The sequence below is a fragment of the Phoenix dactylifera genome, unplaced genomic scaffold (assembly GCF_009389715.1).
Source record: "Phoenix dactylifera cultivar Barhee BC4 unplaced genomic scaffold, palm_55x_up_171113_PBpolish2nd_filt_p 000140F, whole genome shotgun sequence".
NCBI classification, from domain to species: domain Eukaryota; kingdom Viridiplantae; phylum Streptophyta; class Magnoliopsida; order Arecales; family Arecaceae; genus Phoenix; species Phoenix dactylifera.
The window spans coordinates 816,527-842,162 of record NW_024067696.1 but is presented as its reverse complement, the minus strand read 5'-3'; the positions used below and the strand labels follow the sequence as shown (position 1 = coordinate 842,162).

The window sequence follows — 25,636 nt, the reverse complement described above, 5'->3', positions numbered from 1 at the left end:
GCCGAGCAAGCAAATGCTCTAAATTCATATAGTGCCTTTAAGAAGCCCACTCCCAACTCGTTCAGCCTAGTTTACCACCCTGATAATAGGTTCCATCCAAATTTCTCATACAAGCAGAATAAACCTATTCAGCATCAAGGTGGTCCACCAGATTTTCAGAACAACTTCCCCAGGATAGGTCCATCACAAATGAACCAACCATTGGTTCTATCTGTACCTCCTTATAATGCCCCTATCCCACAGCAACCTTCACAATTAGAAACCATGATGGCTAATATGATGAAACAACAAGATTTTATCAAGCAACAACAACAGACCAATACAACCCAAGCCCAGACTAACCAATTCCATGCGCAAGCGATTGCAAAACTTGAGGTTAGTCTAAGCCAAAAAGCAAACTATATAGGGGATAGAAAGAAAGGTGAGCTACCTAGTCAACCAGTGCCTAACCCTAGTAGACAACAAAATCAAGGTCAGAGAGGTCAGTATCAAATCGATTCTAATGAAAATCCGACCTAAGAAGTCCAGGCAATTACCACTTTAAGGTCTGGCAAGCAAGTAGACAATAAATCCAACTTCCTGAAATGAAAAAGAAAATAAAATGAATCCGATAAGAACCCTATTCAAGAGATCAAGAAAGAACAGGATAAATCAGACAAAAGGAACCATAGAGAAAATACAACCTAAGTTCCCTTTCCCAGTAACTTCAGGACTCCAAGAAACAATCTATATTTGATGAAATAATGGAAGTCTTTAAAACTGTTCAATAAATATACCTTTCCTCGATGCCATACGACAAATTCCCTCCTATACAAATTCTTGAAAGACCTCACCACGGTCAAAAGAAAAACCAGCATTCCTAGGCAAGCTGTTATGGCTGCACAAGCCTCATCTCTCATTCAACAACAGATTGCCCCGAAATTCAAGACCCTGGTTGCCCAACCATTGAAATAAAAATAGGAGAAACGATCATCCAGAGAGCCCTATTAGATTTAGGTGCCAGTGTGAACTTACTTTCCTACTATGTGTACCAAAAGTTAGGTTTGGAAAAATTAAAACCCACAAATCTTACCCTTTCCTTAGCAAATAGGACGGTGAAGTACCCCAAGGGGATTGTAGAGGATGTAATAGTGAAGGTAAACGAGTTTTACTATCCCGTGGATTTCGTTATCCTTGAGACCGAATCTGTAATACATCCAGACATTCACACACCTATAATTTTAAGGAGACCTTTCTTAGCCACAGCAAATGCTGTGATCAATTGTCGAAATGGGATGCTGAAGTTATCTTTTGGCAACATGAAAGTTGAGCTTAATGTCTTTAACATAAGTAAACAACCACCAGACGATGAAGAAATCAATGAAGTTGACATGATTGAAAGTTTGGTTCAGAAGACTTTTTTCAAACTTATAGTAAAGATCCTTTCGAAGCTTACCTTGCCCATTCCGATGAAGGAGTCGAGCATGCGCTCCCTAATTCTGTTTTCCTCAGAGCATAGATCGTCATCAGCCAACTGTTCTTCCTCGGACTCTTCCAAAACCATTCTTAGATAATGGTTGAAAAAAAATGAATCCACATTTTGTCTGGCTGAAGACATAAAACTTAGCGCTCTGGGGAGGCAACCCAACATATAAATATTATAAAAAAATAAATAAAAATAAAAATAAAATAATTATTTTTTAAAAAAAATCAATAAATTACTAACATGCAGGTTTGGATTTTTTTTTGGCCCCAATTGTCACTTTACCTACCCATATCAGATAACTTCTCCTCTGTCCTATTACTGCTTTAAATTTTCTTTAACATGGAGGACAATGTTAGATTTAGGTATGGGGGTGAGAATATTTTTGATTTTTCTGCCTAAAAAAATTTGAAAAAAAAAAAAAAGAGAGAAGGGATTTCAAATTTTTAACTCAAGATCTAATCTTTTTGCCTGTATAAACTAGGAATTGCTTTGACAATAGCTTTGAGTTGAGGAATATGATAGCAGTTCTAGCTTGAGTTTTCATCCCACCTATCTTCTGCTAACATGATAGAAGACGATTTAGCACCTACACGTAAGCACATGATAGTGGGGTATGTAAACTTGCAACTAATATGAATACTTTTAATATTCTGGATAATTTAAAGTTATATGTGTGATGAACACCCTATTATGAAAAAAAATAAATAAAACGAGTTTATTTTAAGTCTTCTCACTGAGTAACCGGGCCTCTTGCTTGGCAAGCAGCGAGTGTTCGCGTAAAAAGGTGAGGATGGCTGAGATTAAACTCTGAATGACTAATTCGGCCTTCGAGCCTAGTTGACTTGAGTTATTAAGCCTGTTAGGGTGTCTTTACACCTAGTGCCCTGAGCCATCTGGATCGGGAGTCATTGGCCTAACACTCGCTACATGGGTTAGCTAGAAAGCTTAATAAGGCTAGATATTGCACAAGTCATTCTTCTTAGTATTTAGTCTGAAAAAAAAGAAAAAAAAGAAAAAAAAATAAACTAAATAAATAAATAAATAAATCTGGGGTGTTCATTACCATTTAACTCTAGAAAGTCTTGAAAATTGGAGTGATCATGTTGAAAGTAAGTGAAAGCCACTCATTTATATGATATTATCTTGCACCTCACTACATTCTTGACTTGTTAGCAGATAGATGGGGTGTAATGAAACTTGAATTAGAGTCTCTATTATCCTTGCAATTCTAGTTTCAAACAGTAATACTTGTTCAAATTTCAAGTTAAAAATTGGAAATCCCTGACTCATGAAGTTTGTGGGTAACTTCACTGTAAACCCTCACGAGACAACACTCGTCCACTAGGATAACCTAGGGGTTTAAAGGCTTGCTGCACGTGCTAAGTGTAATCGTGATGCTTTACGAAAGTGGGTACGTATCTCAGTTTTTATGTACTTAGCTTGAATAAAAAGTCATGGGCTAGACTACATCTTTTGTGCCCTCATTTTATCGTTTGCTCATTAATTGCTAGAGACTAGCAATAAGCTGGTTGGGGGGTGTGATGAGAGCACAAAAGTGCAATCGTCATACCATCTTAACTAGTATTATAGTTAATCTTTAATAATAAAATTAACTAATTAACGTTGTATTTATGTTTGAGTGCAAGTAATCCAAAAGACCCCATAATATTGGGTTTGAGCGCAAGGCCCAGCAGCCCAAGCTCTAGTCAAGCCAGCGTGCCAGCAACGCCCGCGTCCCAGACTTCCTCCCTTGATCGTGCCAGCCGCATGCCAGTTTCCGTGCCAGGCCGTCCGCGTCTCCAGCGCGTCCCCACCATGCCTTACAGCCATCCAGCATCAGTTGATTTAGCCGCTTCCGTCCGTGACGCACCGGAATCCCAAACCCCCCAGGAACCACATTTCCAGCCTCCCAACGCGTTCATCCTCCCCTGTTTTCTCATCTTCCCGTCTCATCCCGCGTCCGCGACCCAATCCCAGTCGTGCGCCCATTCTGAAAATCCAGCATCAAGCCGCCCACATCCGCACCATGATCTTCAGCCCCTCTCCCGTGATCCCGCCTCACAGATCGCCCCCAAGCAAGCGTCCGTGAATGGCGTCTTCCCACCGCGTCTCCTCCATTCCAGCCGTCGGCATTCAACGCCCACGTCCCAGACTCTACCGTGATCCAAGCTCCTCCGGAACCCCAGCGGCCATCGTCCCGAATCCACGCTCCCAGCTCATCCCGTGATCAAGATCCAGCGTCTCAGCCCCTCTCCCATGGATCCGCTCCTCCCATCATCGCGCCCAGCCGCTCGCTTGCATCCATCTCCAGCGATCCCGCGTGCATCAGCTTCCGAAATCCAAGCCTCCCGTGATGCTAGCAGTGGTCCCAGCAAAGATCCCGCAGCGCCCTTTCATCCAAATCCCATCCCCCGCGGTCCGAGGCTCCATGGATCGTGCCGTAGTCAAGCCTCCGAGGTCCGCCCCTTTCCGGAATCCAAGCATCCTCACTTCGACCTATAAGAGGGTGGCCATCGGAAGAGGGGAGCTCTCGGTGCGGGCTGGGTGTTGAGCCAAAGAACAAGGGAGCCGCTGTTTTCCGAGAAGAAGAAAAAAAATGTTATTTTAATTTTTCTTTTGTTTAGGTGTTCAACCGAGTTACTTGTTCCTTGTTTTTTTTAATATTTTTTTTTCTTTTCTACTCTTGTAAGCACTTGTCCTTTTACTGCAATCCATAAATTTAATTTTATGCAATCTATATTCCAGTCGCATCTTTCCTAGCACTGTTTTCATCCAATTTATGCTAAAACTTTATTTCTATTATTATTTTATTTTGTATTTTAAGTTCCGTTCTTCAACTTCTGTAATTTTTCTTTTTATACAATACACATTAAATCTTCATGCAATTTGTGTTCGGCTTTCAATATTCTTGTTTTCATCCATTTTAATTTAATGCCAAAACTCTTCTTTGATTAATTAAATAATGCTTTTCGAATCTGAGTAAATCCTTTCTTTAGTTAGTTTCAATTAGAAAATCATCTCAACATCCGCCCGACAAAATATTTTTTCTTTTGTTATTCAAAAATCGCTCAAAAATCGCTTTTGAATCCAAGTGAACGTTTTTATTTTAAGCAACTCCAATCGCTTTCCTGTGGATCAACCTCTTACAACTACTATTCTTCAAGTAGAACAGGTAAGAGTAAAATTAATTTAAACTTTGTTTGTCGGTATAACAACGATCTCTGTTTAGCATATTTTTAGGTAAACAGAAAAATAGCGGGACAACAAAATTTGGCGCCGTTGCCGGAAAGGCAAATCGAGAGACAGCAACGATCAGAAGATAAATACGAGTTTGGATGCCCGGAGTGAAGCACTTCGGTAGTAAGTTTTTATTTTATTTTTATTAATTTTTCTTATTTGATAATTTCTAGTGTAATAATTTCGTAGTTATTAAATCTGAAATTTGAAATTCGAAATTTAAAATTCAAAAAAAAAATTGAAAAAGAAAAAATTCCAAAATTCTAAAATTCAAAAAAAAATTAAATAAAATTTGAATTCTGAATTTTGAAATTCGAAATTTAACATTTTGAAAAAAAAATTAATTAAATTAAAAATAAAAATAAAAATATATATTTTTTCGCTAGTAATTGATAGGATTACAATCCTCCGAGGTTATACTATACCTCATACTTGGGGCTCCTCACCCAGGCTAATCGTCTAGCTTATTCACCGGACATTCGGAGATTGATTGACGCATAAGGATTGTGTTTAGTTTACATTCAAGTTATTGCTATATAAAAAAAAATTTTAAAAAAATTAAATTTAAAAAAAAATTTGCGTTGACTCATAGGCAGTTAATCAGTACAACCTAAATGGACATTACATAAACTTTAAAATCATTGATTATTTGCTGCATTGAGTGATTAAGCATTTGCAGTAAAATAATTTTTGATAGGGCAAAACCCATTAAAAAGATAAGGTCGGGAAGTCTATTAACATACTTGTCAGCTTAGTTCCCGAGACAGACACCATGAAGAATCAACCCACTTGCATAATATCCTAAGCAAATTAAATTAAAATCAATTAGACGTTGGCCTTAGAATTTCGAGCTCAATTAGGCTCTTGGAAAGAGATGCGGCCGAAAGCCACTCCAGTGAGAATTTAGTAATTGGTGATGTCTTGGAAAGTTTTACAACAGTAAGAACTGTTACGGATATTGTGGTATCGGTGTATCCCTTCTGGCACCACCACACACCCCGAGACTTTTCCTGGTCACTGGTTACTTGGGTCGCTTAACTGGTAAGCTCAAGCTTAATCTGAAAGAGAGATTAGGAACTGTCTAATCTAGGAGAAAATTTTAGGAACTTTTTAACCTGATAAATCTCTGTGCAACTAGATTAAAAGCTACTAAACCTTCTTTAACCGCAAGATTAAAGAGCCAATCCATTGTGTGTTGTTGATTGTGGTCATCTTGGTCTAGCCCTTCTTATCTTTTAGGATTTCGTTTAGGAGTCGAGTCTAATTAAGTTGTGGATAATGTATGCATGGTAGAAGATCATTAAGGAGTAAGTTAACACCATTTAACCCAGAGGTTGGAAAAAATTATCCTCACATCCGACGAATTAGTGATCAACCACCAATCTCTACAATGGGTGATCATATCAAAACCCTGAATGAATTATTCGCTCCCGCATCTGCTAGTCCCACTACTTGCATAGTATTACCAATTAATAATGCAGCCCAATTCGAAATTCGGGCTGCAACAATAAACATGTTACCCAAATTTCATGGTTTGAGAGTGAACAAACGTATATTCATCTAAACAAATTTTTGACAATTCTGTCAAACGTTTAGAAATGAAAACTTAGATGAAGAGGGTATTAAATTAAGGTTGTTTCCCATGACTTTAGAGGATCGTGCTGCTGTTGGCTGTACTCTCTTGCTTCAAATTCCATCACATCATGGGAACAACTATCTAGGAAGTTCATGGCTAAGTTCTATCCCATGATTAAACAGAAAAAATTAAGTATGCCATAAGAACTTTTAGAGGAAAATCTGAGGAGAAATTTTTCCAACTTTGGAAAAGATTCCATGATCTTTTGGTCAAGTGGCCCGCACCATGGGCTTGATAAAGCTGATCTGGTCCACTTCTTTTTATAAAGGACTAACTCCGGCACATAGAAATATGATTGAGTCCATGCACAAGGGTAGGTTCATGAACCAAACTCCAGATCAAGCCTATGAATTTCTTGTTGACTTAGCTGGAAAATGCCCAAAATTGAGTAGCTATGGTGAGAAAGTAAATAGAGATGAGTTCGGATCTAGAAAATCAGGGTAATTATGAAATGAAAACAGATCCAGAACTCAAAAATGTCATGTCCAATCTGGTGACTGGAATGAACAACTTAAGTAAAAAGTTTGATGCTTTCACTATTTTCCCTAGTTCGAGTTCATACAAAGAGTCAAATCCCGTCATGAAAGTGGATCACGAGTCATATAGTTTGTGTGTCTTGTGTAACAGTCCGGAGCATCTAGTGGAGTGCTGCCCTAATCTGCCCACCATAAAGGCCGAGCAAGCAAATGCTCTAAATTCATATAGTGCCTTTAAGAAGCCCACTCCCAACTCGTTCAGCCTAGTTTACCACCCTGATAATAGGTTCCATCCAAATTTCTCATACAAGCAGAATAAACCTATTCAGCATCAAGGTGGTCCACCAGATTTTCAGAACAACTTCCCCAGGATAGGTCCATCACAAATGAACCAACCATTGGTTCTATCTGTACCTCCTTATAATGCCCCTATCCCACAGCAACCTTCACAATTAGAAACCATGATGGCTAATATGATGAAACAACAAGATTTTATCAAGCAACAACAACAGACCAATACAACCCAAGCCCAGACTAACCAATTCCCATGCGGCAAGCGATTGCAAAACTTGAGGTTAGTCTAAGCCAAAAAGCAAAACTATATAGGGGATTAGAAAGAAAGGTGAGCTACCTAGTCAACCAGTGCCTAACCCTAGTAGACAAACAAAATCAAGGTCAGAGAGGTCAGTATCAAATCGATTCTAATGAAAATCCGACCTTAAGAAGTCCAGGCAATTACCACTTTAAGGTCTGGCAAGCAAGTAGACAATAAAGTCCAACTTCCTGAACATGGAAAAAGAAAATAAAAATGAACTCCGATAAGAACCCTTTCAAAAGAGGGATCAAGAACAGGCATAAATCAGACAAAAAGGAAGAAACCCATAGAAACATACAAACCTAAGGTTCCCTTTCCCAGTAGACTTCAGGACTCCAAGAAACAATCTAACTTTGATGAAATAATGGAAGTCTTTAAATACTGTTCAAATAAATATACCTTTCCTCGATGCCATACGACAAATTCCCTCCTATACAATAATTCTTGAAAGACCTCACCACGGTCAAAAGAAAAAACCAGCAATTCCTAGGCAAGCCTGTTATGGCCTGCACAAGCCTCATCTCTCATTCGAACAACAGATTGCCCCGAAATTCAAAGACCCTGGTTGCCCCAACCATTGAAATAAAAATAGGAGAAACGATCATCCAGAGAGCCCTATTAGATTTAGGTGCCAGTGTGAACTTACTTTCCTACTATGTGCTACCAAAAGTTAGGTTTGGAAAAATTAAAACCCACAAATCTTACCCTTTCCTTAGCAAATAGGACGGTGAAGTACCCCAAGGGATTGTAGAGGATGTAATAGTGAAGGTAAACGAGTTTTACTATCCCGTGGATTTTCGTTATCCTTGAGACCGAATCTGTAATACATCCAGACATTCACACACCTATAATTTTAAGGAGACCTTCTTAGCCACAGCAAATGCTGGTGATCAATTGTCGAAATGGGATGCTGAAGTTATCTTTCGGCAACATGAAAGTTGAGCTTAATGTCTTTAACATAAGTAAACAACCACCAGACGATGAAGAAATCAATGAAGTTGACATGATTGAAAGTTTGGTTCAGAAGACTTTTTTCAAACTTATAGTAAAGATCCTTTCGAAGCTTACCTTGCCCATTCCGATGAAGGAGTCGAGCATGCGCTCCCTAATTCTGTTTTCCTCAGAGCATAGATCGTCATCAGCCAACTGTTCTTCCTCGGACTCTTCCAAAAACCATTCTTAGATAATGGTTGAAAAAAAATGAATCCACATTTTGTCTGGCTGAAGACATAAAACTTAGCGCTCTGGGGAGGCAACCCAACCATATAAATATTATAAAAAATAAATAAAAATAAAAATAAAATAATTATTTTTTTAAAAAAATCAATAAATTACTAACATGCAGGTTTGGATTTTTTTTTGCCCCAATTGTCACTTTACCTACCCATATCAGATAACTTCTCCTCTGTCCTATTACTGCTTTAAATTTCTTTAACATGGAGGACAATGTTAGATTTAGGTATGGGGGTGAGAATATTTTTGATTTTTCTGCCTAAAAAAATTTGAAAAAAAAAAAAAAGAGAGAAGGGATTTCAAATTTTTAACTCAAGATCTAATCTTTTTGCCTGTATAAACTAGGAATTGCTTTGACAATAGCTTGAGTGAGGAATATGATAGCAGTTCTAGCTTGAGTTTTCATCCCACCTATCTTCTGCTAACATGATAGAAGACGATTTAGCACCTACACGTAAGCACATGATAGTGGGGTATGTAAACTTGCAACTAATATGAATACTTTTAATATTCTGGATAATTTAAAGTTATATGTGTGATGAACACCCTATTATGAAAAAAAATAAATAAACGAGTTTATTTTAAGTCTTCTCACTGAGTAACCGGGCCTCTTGCTTGGCAAGCAGCGAGTGTTCGCGTAAAAAAGGTGAGGATGGCTGAGATTAAACTCTGAATGACTAATTCGGCCTTCGAGCCTAGTTGACTTGAGTTATTAAGCCTGTTAGGGTGTCTTTACACCTAGTGCCCTGAGCCATCTGGATCGGGAGTCATTGGCCTAACACTCGCTACATGGGTTAGCTAGAAAGCTTAATAAGGCTAGATATTGCACAAGTCATTCTTCTTAGTATTTAGTCTGAAAAAAAAGAAAAAAAAGAAAAAAAAATAAACTAAATAAATAAATAAATAAATCTGGGGTGTTCATTACCATTTAACTCTAGAAAGTCTTGAAAATTGGAGTGATCATGTTGAAAGTAAGTGAAAGCCACTCATTTATATGATATTATCTTGCACCTCACTACATTCTTGACTTTGTTAGCAGATTAGATGGGGTGTAATGAAACTTGAATTAGAGTCTCTATTATCCTTGGCAATTCTAGTTTCAAACAGTAATACTTGTTCAAATTTCAAGTTAAAAATTGGAAATCCCTGACTCATGAAGTGTTGTGGGTAACTTCACTGTAAACCCTCACGAGACAACACTCGTCCACTAGGATAACCTAGGGGTTTAAAGGCTTGCTGCACGTGCTAAGTGTAATCGTGATGCTTTACGAAAGTGGGTACGTATCTCAGTTTTTATGTACTTAGCTTGAATAAAAAGTCATGGGCTAGACTACATCTTTTGTGCCCTCATTTTATCGTTTGCTCATTAATTGCTAGAGACTAGCAATAAGCTGGTTGGGGGGTGTGATGAGAGCACAAAAGTGCAATCGTCATACCATCTTAACTAGTATTATAGTTAATCTTTAATAATAAAATTAACTAATTAACGTTGTATTTATGTTTGAGTGCAAGTAATCCAAAAGACCCCCATAATATTGGGTTTGAGCGCAAGGCCCCAGCAGCCCAAGCTCTAGTCAAGCCAGCGTGCCCAGCAACGCCCGCGTCCCCAGACTTCCTCCCTTGATCGTGCCAGCCGCATTGCCAGTTTCCGTTGCCAGGCCGTCCGCGTCTCCAGCGCGTCCCCACCATGCCTTACAGCCATCCAGCATCAGTTGATTTAGCCGCTTCCGTCCGTGACGCACCGGAATCCCAAACCCCCCAGGAACCACATTTCCAGCCTCCCAACGCGTTCATCCTCCCCTGTTTTCTCATCTTCCCGTCTCATCCCGCGTCGCGACCCAATCCCAGTCGTGCGCCCATTCTGAAAATCCAGCATCAAGCCCGCCCCACATCCGCACCATGATCTTCAGCCCCTCTCCCGTGATCCCGCCTCACAGATCGCCCCCAAGCAAGCGTCCGGTGAATGGCGTCTTCCCACCGCGTCTCCTCCATTCCAGCCGTCGGCATTCAACGCCCACGTCCCAGACTCTACCGTGATCCAAGCTCCTCCGGAACCCCAGCGGCCATCGTCCCGAATCCACGCTCCCAGCTCATCCCGTGATCAAGATCCAGCGTCTCAGCCCCTCTCCCATGGATCCGCTCCTCCCATCATCGCGCCCAGCCGCTCGCTTGCATCCATCTCCAGCGATCCCGGCGTGCATCAGCTTCCGAAATCCAAGCCTCCCGTGATGCTAGCAGTGGTCCCAGCAAAGATCCCGCAGCGCCCTTTCATCCAAATCCCATCCCCCGCGTCCGAGCTCCATGGATCGTGCCGTAGTCAAGCCTCCGAGTCCGCCCCTTCCGGAATCCAAGCATCCTCACTCGACCTATAAAGAGGGTGGCCATCGGAAGGAGGGGAGCTCTCGGTGCGGGCTGGGTGTTGAGCCAAAGAACAAGGGAGGCCCTGTTTTCCGAGAAGAAGAAAAAAAAATGTTATTTTAATTTTTCTTTTGTTTAGGTGTTCAACCGAGTTACTTGTTCCTTGTTTTTTTTAATATTTTTTTTCTTTCTTACTCTTGTAAGCACTTGTCCTTTTATGCAATCCATAAATTTATTTTATGCAATCTATATTCCAGTCTGCAATTTTCCTAGCACTGTTTTCATCCAATTTATGCTAAAACTTTAATTTCTATTATTTTTTATTTTTGTATTTTTAAGTTCCGTTCTTCAACTTCTGTAATTTTTCTTTTTATACAATACAATTAAATCTTCATGCAATTTGTGTTCGCTTCAATATTCTTGTTTTCATCCATTTTAATTTATGCCAAAACTCTTCTTTGATTAATTAAATAAATGCTTTTCGAATCTGAGTACCTTTCTTTTAGTTAGTTTCAATTAGAAAATCATCTCAACATCCCCGACAAAATATTTTTCTTTTGTTATTCAAAAATCGCTTTTGAATACAAGTGAACGTTTTTATTTTTAAGCAACTCCAATCGCTTTCCTGTGGATCAACCTCTTACAACTACTATTCTTCAAGTAGAACAGGTAAGAGTAAAATTAATTTAAACTTTGTTTGTCGGTTATAACAACGATCTGTTTAGCATATTTTTAGGTAAACAGAAATCGGACAACAAAATTTTGGCGCCGTTGCCGGAAAGGCAAATCGAGAAGCAAGAACGATCACGAAGATAAATCGAGTTTTGGATGCCCGGAGTGAACGCACTTCGGTAGTAAGTTTTTATTTTTATTTTTATTAATTTTTCTTATTTTGATAATTCTAGTTAATAATTTCGTAGTTATTAAATTCTGAAATTTGAAATTCGAAATTTAAAATTCAAAAAAAAAATTGAAAAAGAAAAAATTCCAAAATTCTAAAATTCAAAAAAAAATTAAATTAAAAATTTGAATTCTGAATTTTGAAATTCGAAATTTAAAATTTTGAAAAAAAAATTAATTAAATTAAAAAATAAAAATAAAAATATTATTTTTGCTAGTAATTGATAGGATACAATCCTCCGAGGTTATCATACCTCTATTGGGGCTCCTCACGGAGTAATCTCTAGAGCTTATTCACCGGACATTCGGAGATTGATTGACGCATAAGGATTGTGTTTAGTTTACATTCAAGTTATTGCTATATAAAAAAAAATTTTAAAAAAATAGTAAATTTAAAAAAAAATTTGCTTGCTCATTTAATCAGTACAACCTAATGACATTACATAAACTTTAAAATCATTGATTATTTGCTGCATTGAGTATTAAGCATTTGCATAAAATAATTTAAGGGCAAAACCCATTAAAAAGATAAGGTCGGAAAGTCATTACCTGTCCTTAGCCCAAAAATCACCACCTTGCATACATATCCTAAGCCAAATTAAATTAAAATCAATTAGACGTTGGCCTTAGAATTTTCGAGCTCAATTAGGCTCTTGGAAAGAAGCGGCCGAAAGCCACTCCAGTGAGAATTTAGTAATTGGTGATGTCTTGGAAAGTTTTACAACAGTAAGAACTGTTACGGATATTGTGGTATCGGTGTATCCCTTCTGGCACCACCACACACCCCGAGACTTTCCTGGTCACTGGTTACTGGGTCGCTTAACTGGTAAGCTCAAGCTTAATCTGAAAGAGAGATTAGGAACTGTCTAATCTAGGAGAAAATTTTAGGAACTTTTTAACCTGATAAATCTCTGTGCAACTAGATTAAAAGCTACTAAACCTTCTTTAACCGCAAGATTAAAGAGCCAATCCATTGTGTGTTGTTGATTGTGGTCATCTTGGTCTAGCCCTTCTTATCTTTTAGGATTTCGTTTAGGAGTCGAGTCTAATTAAGTTGTGGATAATGTATGCATGGTAGAAGATCATTAAGGAGTAAGTTAACACCATTTAACCCAGAGGTTGGAAAAAATTATCCTCACATCCGACGAATTAGTGATCAACCACCAATCTCTACAATGGGTGATCATATCAGAACCCTGAATGAATTATTCGCTCCCGCATCTGCTAGTCCACCTACTTGCATAGTATTACCAATTAATAATGCAGCCCAATTCGAAATTCGGGCTGCAACAATAAACATGTTACCCAAATTTCATGGGTTTGAGAGTGAACAAACGTATATTCATCTAAACAAATTTTTGACAATCTGTCAAACGTTTAGAAATGAAAACTTAGATGAAGAGGGTATTAAATTAAGGTTGTTTCCCATGACTTTAGAGGATCGTGCTGCTGTATGGCTGTACTCTCTTGCTTCAAATTCCATCACATCATGGGAACAACTATCTAGGAAGTTCATGGCTAAGTTCTATCCCATGATTAAAACAGAAAAAATTAAGTATGCCATAAGAACTTTTAGAGAAAAATCTGAGGAGAAATTTTTCCAACTTTGGAAAAGATTCCATGATCTTTTGGTCAAGTGCCCGCACCATGGGCTTGATAAAGCTGATCTGGTCCACTTCTTTTATAAAGGACTAACTCCGGCACATAGAAATATGATTGAGTCCATGCACAAGGGTAGGTTCATGAACCAAACTCCAGATCAAGCCTATGAATTTCTTGTTGACTTAGCTGAAAATGCCCAAAATTGGAGTAGCTATGGTGAGAAAGTAAATAGAGATGAGTTCGGATCTAGAAAATCAGGTAATTATGAAATGAAAACAGATCCAGAACTCAAAAATGTCATGTCCAATCTGGTGACTGGAATGAACAACTTAAGTAAAAAGTTTGATGCTTTCACTATTTCCCCTAGTTCGAGTTCATACAAAGAGTCAAATCCCGTCATGAAAGTGGATCACGAGTCATATAGTTTGTGTGTCTTGTGTAACAGTCCGGAGCATCTAGTGGAGTGCTGCCCTAATCTGCCCACCATAAAGGCCGAGCAAGCAAATGCTCTAAATTCATATAGTGCCTTTAAGAAGCCCACTCCCAACTCGTTCAGCCTAGTTTACCACCCTGATAATAGGTTCCATCCAAATTTCTCATACAAGCAGAATAAACCTATTCAGCATCAAGGTGGTCCACCAGATTTTCAGAACAACTTCCCCAGGATAGGTCCATCACAAATGAACCAACCATTGGTTCTATCTGTACCTCCTTATAATGCCCCTATCCCACAGCAACCTTCACAATTAGAAACCATGATGGCTAATATGATGAAACAACAAGATTTTATCAAGCAACAACAACAGACCAATACAACCCAAGCCCAGACTAACCAATTCCATGCGCAAGCGATTGCAAAACTTGAGGTTAGTCTAAGCCAAAAAGCAAACTATATAGGGGATAGAAAGAAAGGTGAGCTACCTAGTCAACCAGTGCCTAACCCTAGTAGACAACAAAATCAAGGTCAGAGAGGTCAGTATCAAATCGATTCTAATGAAAATCCGACCTAAGAAGTCCAGGCAATTACCACTTTAAGGTCTGGCAAGCAAGTAGACAATAAAGTCCAACTTCCTGAACATGAAAAAGAAAATAAAAATGAATCCGATAAGAACCCTATTCAAAAGAGGGATCAAGAACAGGATAAATCAGACAAAAAGGAAGAACCCATAGAAACATACAAACCTAAGGTTCCCTTTCCCAGTAGACTTCAGGACTCCAAGAAACAATCTAACTTTGATGAAATAATGGAAGTCTTTAAAACTGTTCAAATAAATATACCTTTCCTCGATGCCATACGACAAATTCCCTCCTATACAAAATTCTTGAAAGACCTCACCACGGTCAAAAGAAAAACCAGCATTCCTAGGCAAGCTGTTATGGCTGCACAAGCCTCATCTCTCATTCAACAACAGATTGCCCCGAAATTCAAGACCCTGGTTGCCCAACCATTGAAATAAAAATAGGAGAAACGATCATCCAGAGAGCCCTATTAGATTTAGGTGCCAGTGTGAACTTACTTTCCTACTATGTGTACCAAAAGTTAGGTTTGGAAAAATTAAAACCCACAAATCTTACCCTTTCCTTAGCAAATAGGACGGTGAAGTACCCCAAGGGGATTGTAGAGGATGTAATAGTGAAGGTAAACGAGTTTTACTATCCCGTGGATTTTGTTATCCTTGAGACCGAATCTGTAATACATCCAGACATTCACACACCTATAATTTTAAGGAGACCTTTCTTAGCCACAGCAAATGCTGTGATCAATTGTCGAAATGGGATGCTGAAGTTATCTTTTGGCAACATGAAAGTTGAGCTTAATGTCTTTAACATAAGTAAACAACCACCAGACGATGAAGAAATCAATGAAGTTGACATGATTGAAAGTTTGGTTCAGAAGACTTTTTTCAAACTTATAGTAAAGATCCTTTCGAAGCTTACCTTGCCCATTCCGATGAAGGAGTCGAGCATGCGCTCCCTAATTCTGTTTTCCTCAGAGCATAGATCGTCATCAGCCAACTGTTCTTCCTCGGACTCTTCCAAAACCATTCTTAGATAATGGTTGAAAAAAAATGAATCCACATTTTGTCTGGCTGAAGACATAAAACTTAGCGCTCTGGGGAGGCAACCCAACATATAAATATTATAAAAAAATAAATAAAAATAAAAATAAAATAATTATTTTTTAAAAAAAATCAATAAATTACTAACATGCAGGTTTGGATTTTTTTTTGGCCCCAATTGTCACTTTACCTACCCATATCAGATAACTTCTCCTCTGTCCTATTACTGCTTTAAATTTTCTTTAACATGGAGGACAATGTTAGATTTAGGTATGGGGGTGAGAATATTTTTGATTTTTCTGCCTAAAAAAATTTGAAAAAAAAAAAAAAGAGAGAAGGGATTTCAAATTTTTAACTCAAGATCTAATCTTTTTGCCTGTATAAACTAGGAATTGCTTTGACAATAGCTTTGAGTTGAGGAATATGATAGCAGTTCTAGCTTGAGTTTTCATCCCACCTATCTTCTGCTAACATGATAGAAGACGATTTAGCACCTACACGTAAGCACATGATAGTGGGGTATGTAAACTTGCAACTAATATGAATACTTTTAATATTCTGGATAATTTAAAGTTATATGTGTGATGAACACCCTATTATGAAAAAAAATAAATAAAACGAGTTTATTTTAAGTCTTCTCACTGAGTAACCGGGCCTCTTGCTTGGCAAGCAGCGAGTGTTCGCGTAAAAAGGTGAGGATGGCTGAGATTAAACTCTGAATGACTAATTCGGCCTTCGAGCCTAGTTGACTTGAGTTATTAAGCCTGTTAGGGTGTCTTTACACCTAGTGCCCTGAGCCATCTGGATCGGGAGTCATTGGCCTAACACTCGCTACATGGGTTAGCTAGAAAGCTTAATAAGGCTAGATATTGCACAAGTCATTCTTCTTAGTATTTAGTCTGAAAAAAAAGAAAAAAAAGAAAAAAAATAAACTAAATAAATAAATAAATAAATCTGGGGTGTTCATTACCATTTAACTCTAGAAAGTCTTGAAAATTGGAGTGATCATGTTGAAAGTAAGTGAAAGCCACTCATTTATATGATATTATCTTGCACCTCACTACATTCTTGACTTGTTAGCAGATAGATGGGGTGTAATGAAACTTGAATTAGAGTCTCTATTATCCTTGCAATTCTAGTTTCAAACAGTAATACTTGTTCAAATTTCAAGTTAAAAATTGGAAATCCCTGACTCATGAAGTTTGTGGGTAACTTCACTGTAAACCCTCACGAGACAACACTCGTCCACTAGGATAACCTAGGGGTTTAAAGGCTTGCTGCACGTGCTAAGTGTAATCGTGATGCTTTACGAAAGTGGGTACGTATCTCAGTTTTTATGTACTTAGCTTGAATAAAAAGTCATGGGCTAGACTACATCTTTTGTGCCCTCATTTTATCGTTTGCTCATTAATTGCTAGAGACTAGCAATAAGCTGGTTGGGGGGTGTGATGAGAGCACAAAAGTGCAATCGTCATACCATCTTAACTAGTATTATAGTTAATCTTTAATAATAAAATTAACTAATTAACGTTGTATTTATGTTTGAGTGCAAGTAATCCAAAAGACCCCATAATATTGGGTTTGAGCGCAAGGCCCAGCAGCCCAAGCTCTAGTCAAGCCAGCGTGCCAGCAACGCCCGCGTCCCAGACTTCCTCCCTTGATCGTGCCAGCCGCATGCCAGTTTCCGTGCCAGGCCGTCCGCGTCTCCAGCGCGTCCCCACCATGCCTTACAGCCATCCAGCATCAGTTGATTTAGCCGCTTCCGTCCGTGACGCACCGGAATCCCAAACCCCCCAGGAACCACATTTCCAGCCTCCCAACGCGTTCATCCTCCCCTGTTTTCTCATCTTCCCGTCTCATCCCGCGTCCGCGACCCAATCCCAGTCGTGCACCCATTCTGAAAATCCAGCATCAAGCCGCCCGCATCCGCACCATGATCTTCAGCCCCTCTCCCGTGATCCCGCCTCACAGATCGCCCCCAAGCAAGCGTCCGTGAATGGCGTCTTCCCACCGCGTCTCCTCCATTCCAACCGTCGGCATTCAACGCCCACGTCCCAGACTCTACCGTGATCCAAGCTCATCCGGAACCCCAGCGGCCATCGTCCCGAATCCACGCTCCCAGCTCATCCCGTGATCAAGATCCAGCGTCTCAGCCCCTCTCCCATGGATCCGCTCCTCCCATCATCGCGCCCAGCCGCTCGCTTGCATCCATCTCCAGCGATCCCGCGTGCATCAGCTTCCGAAATCCAAGCCTCCCGTGATGCTAGCAGTGGTCCCAGCAAAGATCCCGCAGCGCCCTTTCATCCAAATCCCATCCCCCGCGTCCGAGCTCCATGGATCGTGCCGTAGTCAAGCCTCCGAGTCCGCCCCTTCCGGAATCCAAGCATCCTCACTCGACCTATAAAGAGGGTGGCCATCGGAAGGAGGGGAGCTCTCGGTGCGGGCTGGGTGTTGAGCCAAAGAACAGGGGAGGCCCTGTTTTCCGAGAAGAAGGAAGAAAAAAAAATGTTATTTTAATTTTTCTTTTGTTTAGGTGTTCAACCGAGTTACTTGTTCCTTGTTTTTTTTAATATTTTTTTTCTTTCTTACTCTTGTAAGCACTTGTCCTTTTATGCAATCCATAAATTTATTTTATGCAATCTATATTCCAGTCTACAATTTTCCTAGCACTGTTTTCATCCAATTTATGCTAAAGCTTTAATTTCTATTGTTTTTAATTTCTGTATTTTTAAGTTCCGTTCTTCAACTTCTGTAATTTTTCTTTTTATGCAATACAATTAAATCTTCCTTCATGTAATTTGTGTTCGCTTCAATCTTCTTGTTTTCATCCATTTAATTTATGCCAAAACTCTTCTTTGATTAATTAAATAAATGCTTTTCGAATCTGAGTACCTTTCTTTTAATTAGTTTCAATTAGAAAATCATATCAACATCCCCGACATAATGTTTTTCTTTTGTTATTCAAAAATCGCTTTTGAATCCGAGTGAACGTTTTTATTTTTAAGCAACTCCAATCGCCTCCCTGTGGATCGACTTCTTACAACCACTATTCTTCGAGTAGAACAGGTAAGAGTAAAATTAATTTAAACTTTGTTTGTCGGTTCTAACAACGATCTGTTTAGCATATTTTTAGGTAAACAGGAATCGGACAACATGTACCAAGATTGATATCCTAATTCAGCCTTTTCAAATTCAGCTCTTTGATTATTTATCAATAAGTTCAGCTTTTCAGAGCTGATAGTAAATTTTTCAACTATAGGCTTAAATTTGTTAACTTCTTTAGTTAACCTTTTATTGTCTTCTAAAAATAATTTATTATTTTTCTGAATTATATCATAGCTTTCAGCAAGAAAGATTTTTCTGATTTAGCTTTTTATTCTTTAAACTAAGCTTCTTATATTCTAAGTATAGATCAGAAAAAGCATCATGAAGTTCATCAAATGTAAAATCAGATTAAGTTTCAGCGTGTACTTCATCTTGGAATGAGAAATCACTTTGTGTTTCAGTACATACCTTATCTTCATATGCCATAAAGCATATATTTTTAATTTTAGTTTGCTGCTCTTCTTCAGAGCTAGTTTCAGATTCACTAAAAATGTTAGTGCATTCATATTTACCTTCAAGCATATTCCAGATTTTCTTAGCATTTATGCAAAAAGATATGTTATTAAGTTCACTATCATCTAATGCACAATATAGAATATTCATGGCTTTTGCATTTTGCTGAGCCATTTTCTTATCATGATTAGTGTTTGTGTGTAGCCCGTTGACTATGATACTCCATAAATCATAGTCATGTGCTTGAATGAAAATGTGCATGCGTGCTTTCCAATGTGTGTAGTTTATACCATTAAATAGTGGAGGTCGATCAATTAATTGTCTCTCTCCTAGGAAACTATCTATTTGAGTTGTCATGATCTTTGGCTCTTTGGTGGTTAGGTCAAAATTAAAAAGGCAAGGAATTATAGAGCACCTTCTCTGATACCACTTGTTGCCCAAGGTGACAACCCAAGAGGGGGGGTGAATTAGGTTTTTCCAAATTTTTAGTGTTTTAAAAACTTCCTTAGTTGAGTGCGGTGGATGCTTTCTTAAATTATTTCAATGAATTAAACTATAGCAAAGATGAAAGATAATGCAAGAATAATCACAAGTGAAGCCACAACACAAACACTATGATGTATAGTGGTTCGGTGCACCCCAAGGCACCTACGTCCACTCCCCAAGCGTCCCCTTGGAAATTTTACTATAATCCCTCATATTATAGTAGGATTGTTTTTCGAGCTCACAATCCAAAACCTTTACAATTTGGTTTTCTAGGATCACCAACAACCTAACGTTGGTTTTGCGGGCTCACCAACAATCTAACGTTGGTTTTGCGGGCTCACCAACAACCTACACCATTGATTTTTGCGGGCTCACCAACAAACCTTACAATGAATAATAGAAAAGAAGTTTAAAACTCCTAAATGAGCAAATATAACAAATATGCGCAAAAAGAAGAGAGTAGAAAATAATTATCGCTTTGTAGATTGCTCTTCTTTTCTTTCCCAAGGTTGCTTCACTCTTCAATGAATTGGTTGAGCTTTTGAAGGCACTTGAATTCTGCTCAACACACTTCTTTTGGGTTTGAACTTGAAGCAATAACCTTAACTTTCTTGGATTTCCTCTTTCTCTTGAATGCACACTTAGATTCCCACCAAGATTACTTCCTTTGATGAATAGTGGCTCTTAAATACTTCTCCAATCTCCAAAGATCACTTTCCTATCGTTGGAATGGAGAAAGTAGCCGTTTATAGCCGTTGAGGACTTAAAAAGTACATCTGCAAAACTAGCCGTTGGACTGTCACCCGTGCTGGGGTCGACTCAAACTTTTCTAAGGTCAGCCCCTGCTACAGTGGGGTCGGCCCTCTCAGAAAATCCAGAAGCTTGTTTTTTTGACTCTTCACGCTGGGGTCGACTCATACTTTCTTGGGGTCGACCCATGCTACAGTGGGGTCGACCCAAGCTACAGCGGGGTCGACCCTCTCAGGGATTCCAGAGATATATTTTTTGAGTTCTTAACCTGGGGTCGGCTCATGGTCTCTTGGGGTCGGCTCCACCTGGGGTCGGCTCAAGGAAACTTGGGGTCGGCCCTCTCAAGAAATTCCAGAAGGCTGTATTTTCAGATGGCTGAAGCTGGGGTCGACCCGAGCTGGGGTCGGCCCGAGCTTTTCTGGGGTCGACCTGAGATCTGTGCCAAATTGTGCCAGGATCGACTCCATCTCTTCTGAGGTCGACTCTAACCCTGTTTTTCTGCATCTTTAGGTTAGATTTGCACATTAAACATATAAAAGAAGTAACAACATTGCAAATCATTTCTTACTCCTTAGGATGCTTAACACATTAAAGTTTAAGCTCATTAAGCATGTAAATGACAGAGTTAAGCTTCAATCAAAAGAACTTGACTCTAAGGTATATTAAACTCTAAATTAGTTCTTTCCTCAAGTTCTTCCAATATAATTTGTTTTAGATGTGTTCTTGAAAGTTCTTTTAAATATATCAAGTAAAGCGTATCAAGGATGTATCAAATCTTTCTTCCTTACTTACTTATGTATTAGATCAATTGAATTAAAAGCATTAGTCTGTCCATTTGACCTTAATGGCTTTGTAAACATCAAAATCACACTAGGATCCTCAGGGGTCGAGAAAGAAATGAGGTCTCAGTTTATGGGGCCGAAATAGGGAAAATATAGCATAATTAAGCTTGAAATCGAAGAGCGGAGGGAGCTTACCAGCGATGGCAGTGGCGGTGGGAGGGAGATCTCGACCGCGGCCGCTCGATCCGACAGTCAAGCGGCGGCGGCGGCGTTTGGTGGGTGCTTCCAATGGCGATACAAATCTCAGAACAGGGCTCGAAAGAAACAGAGAGGGAGAAGGGAAAGAGAGCTTATCAGATCTCAAGGCGGTGGCCGGAGGTGAGGAAGGAGGAGAAGGCTCGGTTGGTGATTTCAGGAGGAGAAAATGGAGGTTTTTATCACCCCATTTCAACGGCTCTCCACCGCGGGAATCACGGTGGGGGCGAAATCAGCGGCCGCTCGTGCGGCCGCAGGATAGACGCGGGCGACCGCGATGCAGCCGCAGGTTGCCCACGATGTCTCTACTCCCGAAGAAGCCGGAAGGGATCGCACAGCGATCCCCTACTTTGGCCCCTTCCAAAAGGGGCGTTATCTCACATTCTCCCCCTCTTATAAAAAATTTCGTCCTCGAAATTTGAAGAATGTTGGCCTTCCAACTTTAAAGATGTTCAGCCCATTGAGTTATATAAATCCAAGATCTCATTTTTTTTTCCGATCAAAATCAGTGTGATAGATAGCTTTAGATCAATTATCAAAAATTTCATATAAACTCACAAGATTAGCACTAGATAAGTGACTAACTAAAATCTCAAATTGAAATTATCATCTTGATGCATGTTCACTCGAGATCAGATCAGGATCGTTTCACAACAGGATCGATAAAATGAATTGTATTTGGGGTAGAACTTGAAATGAAATAGATCTCATACACTTATCATGGTAGTGTGCTGATTCCACAAAGGATAATGACCAACCGTAGAGTCAAATTATTATATAGTTTGGAATGTGATTCACAAAATGAACATGTAATGATAGTTATCAGGCAACAATGGTCTATATGGAAAATGATTGGCATCAAATCACAAGAGCAAATTTGAGAAAGCAGAGTATTGATATCGTGATTCAATATGCCACAAAGCTTTTAACTTATAAATTATAAGATGGGAGCAAATAATGCATGCTTTATGCTTTATTCAGATACATAACAAATTAGACCATATTTAATCAATGATCAACCAATCCTGGTCATGATATACTCAAATTTTTCTTAACATACCCAAAAATGGCAAAGTCTATCCAAGAGATAACATAATCATATCATGATTGACCTGAGCATCAATAGTATTCACCTTCCCTTATTAACAAAATCTTTCATTATTGAACAACATAGTCCTTCATCATAACATGTTTCCAAAACACAGTCAATATTTTTGACCAGTTTAAATTGATTCAGTCCATCATACTTTCGTTGCGCAACTCTGATCAATATTCTCCAAAATTTCTTAATGATCCCAGATCAACATTTTTTTTTATAATATCCAAGCAAAATTTTATCCTTGCTTCCCAAGTACACTAAGTCATGATTAACCTTTGAGATAGTTGTCGTATTTGTACCATCATATGATCAAGTAATCATATTCTAGATCCAAATTTGAACTAAGCCAATTCTAGTTTCCCTTGACAATTCCATTATACAAGTTGATGTTTATTCTAAGCTTCGATAATTAAAAGATTCTAGATTAACTTACTCAGGAGCCTACTCAATCATCCCGAATCTTTTCTTTTAGGCTAAACTTATTAGGGCCTCTCATGAAAGCCCACTTGCATTTCTCATGTGGTGATACAAAATCCATAATCAACTCATGGCCTTGATTTATAAATATTTAACTCACAAGAATCTAATAATCTAGTTCAAAGATTTACAAGAAATTCCACCAAGATATAAGCTCTATAATTTTACATTGAGATCAATTCCTCAAATAAGTAAAATAGTTTTATTTGCAATACTACAAACATTTCGAGATCTTGTAAATCTACTAGACTTAGAGAATCTACTAATAACACAATGATATCCATATCGATCAAAATCCTATACTTTTCAATGATTTTTTTTCTTCTTAAAAAGGAAAGCATCAAGAACTTTTCCAAATCAAACAAGTCCTATTTTCGACCAACCCAAAAACATTTTAATCCACCAATATTCTCAAGATTTACTAATTGACTTTCCAACAGAATATCAATCTTAATTGTTTCAAGTCTCATGTAGAGCCAGATTAGAATTCTTTAAGTCTCATCCCAAATATATTTTTCTTATATGTAAAAGTTTCATGTATGATCCATATATAGATTTTTAACCTCAAAAAAATATTTTAATAAATATAATAAAATCTTTCCAAATTCAAATATTAACAACTTTTTATGAACGAACCTTAACTTCTCACCAAAATAGTTGACTTCAAGCTAGAAGTAACATCACAGTACCCAATATAAAGTTAAACTTCCAAATTCACTTATATAGCAAATAAGCTAATAATTTACAATGTAAAATAATATTCCATGGTTAATAATCCTTCACTTAATTTTATCAAAATCTTATTTAATCATAACCTGAAATGCAAATTACTCCATCAAGAAAACTCTCTCAAAATAATTTATTCACACTTTGGCTACTAGCACAGTTAGCTAGCATTCGGCTTTTAATAAGCATGACAAATAAAATTCAGATAAAATAACACAAATTTACCAATATCAAAAGCAAACAAAATTTGTGTCTCATTTCCTCATTCCTACCCATCTCTCAAACTTTTCAACGAATCCTAGGATCTTAAAACTTAGGCTCAAATATGACTGTTTCAAACACAATCCCTAGGAATCTGAAATCTGAGCTCTGATACTACCAAATCTGTCACGCCCCGAGCCCGGAGCACGACAGACGCCGCACGCCCGCACGGCGGGCCGCACAGGTGTGCAAGGCAGCTGATCATATCGAAGCGAATATAAATACTTAAAATTGACATAAATAATTAAGTCATTTATTCAAAAACAGTCTTATAAAATTTCAAAATAGCATATGCCAGCATAATTCAAATGTCCAAGCTAATCTAACTAAAGGACCAATCAATAATTAAGTCGTTTATTCAAAAACAGTCTTATAAAATTTCAAAATAGCATATGCCAGCATAATTCAAATGTCCAAGCTAATCTAACTGAAGGAATCGTCGAAAATTCTAACGCACTCCCCCAATCCCGTACGATCAAGTCTCTAGATCTGAAAAACAGAGAAAACAGAATAATGAGCTACACTAGCCCAGTAAGCAACAAAATACCCCAGAGTGGGGTCAAAGCATATCAGATCAAAATACAAAATAATAACTGAAAATAAATCACAAATAACATCATTTTTCTCTTTCCAAGACTTATTATCATTTTTACAAAAACTCTGATATCATAATCTCAACATAACAGGTTACGGCCACGTAACCCAGTGGCATGGGTTGCACAAGGTGCCAAATCCACTATTTTTATCCACCGATGGCAGCCGATGTTGCACAAAAGTGCCAAATCCACTATATTTACCCAACGATGGCAGCCGGTGTCCAAATTCACTATTCTAATCATCGGTGGCGCGGTGTCGAAACCGATTTCTCACAGATTATAAGTCGACAGGTCCAACGTATAATCCCTATTGGCGGAGCCAGAACAGAACAGGTCATAGCCATGCTGAGAATGCATATATACAAAAATAGATTTCATAAACTGTCCATTCATATTTCATGGATTTTAAAGCATATAACATGATTTTCAAATAAAATTTAACATGCCTGATCCATTTTATTGAATACAAAACATATGTCAAAACTTAATCAGTTTATCAAATAATTTGGAAATTACACTTGAAGTATTAAGTTACCTCTTCTCGCTTAACTCCTACTTCAGGTAGGCAGATCAGGTTCACCTGTTTAAATTTAATTAATTTTTTTTGTTAATTTCAGAGCTAAGCAAAATCAAAAATAATATTATTGGACACGGCCCAACAGGACCCAGAGTTGGCCCATAATGGGCATGGCCCGATAAGGCCCACATCGGGCATGGCCCAATGGACCCGCATAGATCCAACCCAATAGGGCCCCAAAGTTGGCCTCTAAATGGACATTTATGCAATCTTTCTTATAGGGATCAAACATAAATTGCGGAACTCTTTTGTAGAATAATATACTGTCAAGGGCTTAACTGCAAAATTTCATTTATTGGCCAAACGGGTTCGAGTTTCGGACTTCGGATTTCGGATCTGAACTAGATTTCGGGTTTGAACTGGATTTCGGATATGAACTGGACCCAAGTTGGGCCCACAAAGGGTACTACCGAAATAGGGCCAGCTAGGCGTAACTGGGCCCAAGTTGGGCCCACGGTGAACAGGGCCCAAGGCCCATTTTGGCCCATGATGGGCCTCCTTCCCCAA

General features: G+C 38.6%; 1 protein-coding gene across 6 annotated transcripts in view; it reads right to left on the bottom strand.

Moving 5' to 3' along the window:
* LOC103697780 (beta-1,6-galactosyltransferase GALT31A) overlaps nucleotides 1-25,636 on the bottom strand; it is a 101,266-nt gene that overhangs the window by 32,328 nt on the left and 43,302 nt on the right. The window contains exon 5 of one of the 6 annotated variants that reach the window (XR_005507258.1): nucleotides 20,673-24,445. The exons of the other annotated variants lie outside the window; for them this stretch is intronic. The gene's annotated coding sequence lies outside the window, so the exon portion shown is untranslated. Of the gene's footprint in view, nucleotides 1-20,672; nucleotides 24,446-25,636 lie in introns of those variants that run through there. 6 annotated transcript variants of the gene reach the window in all.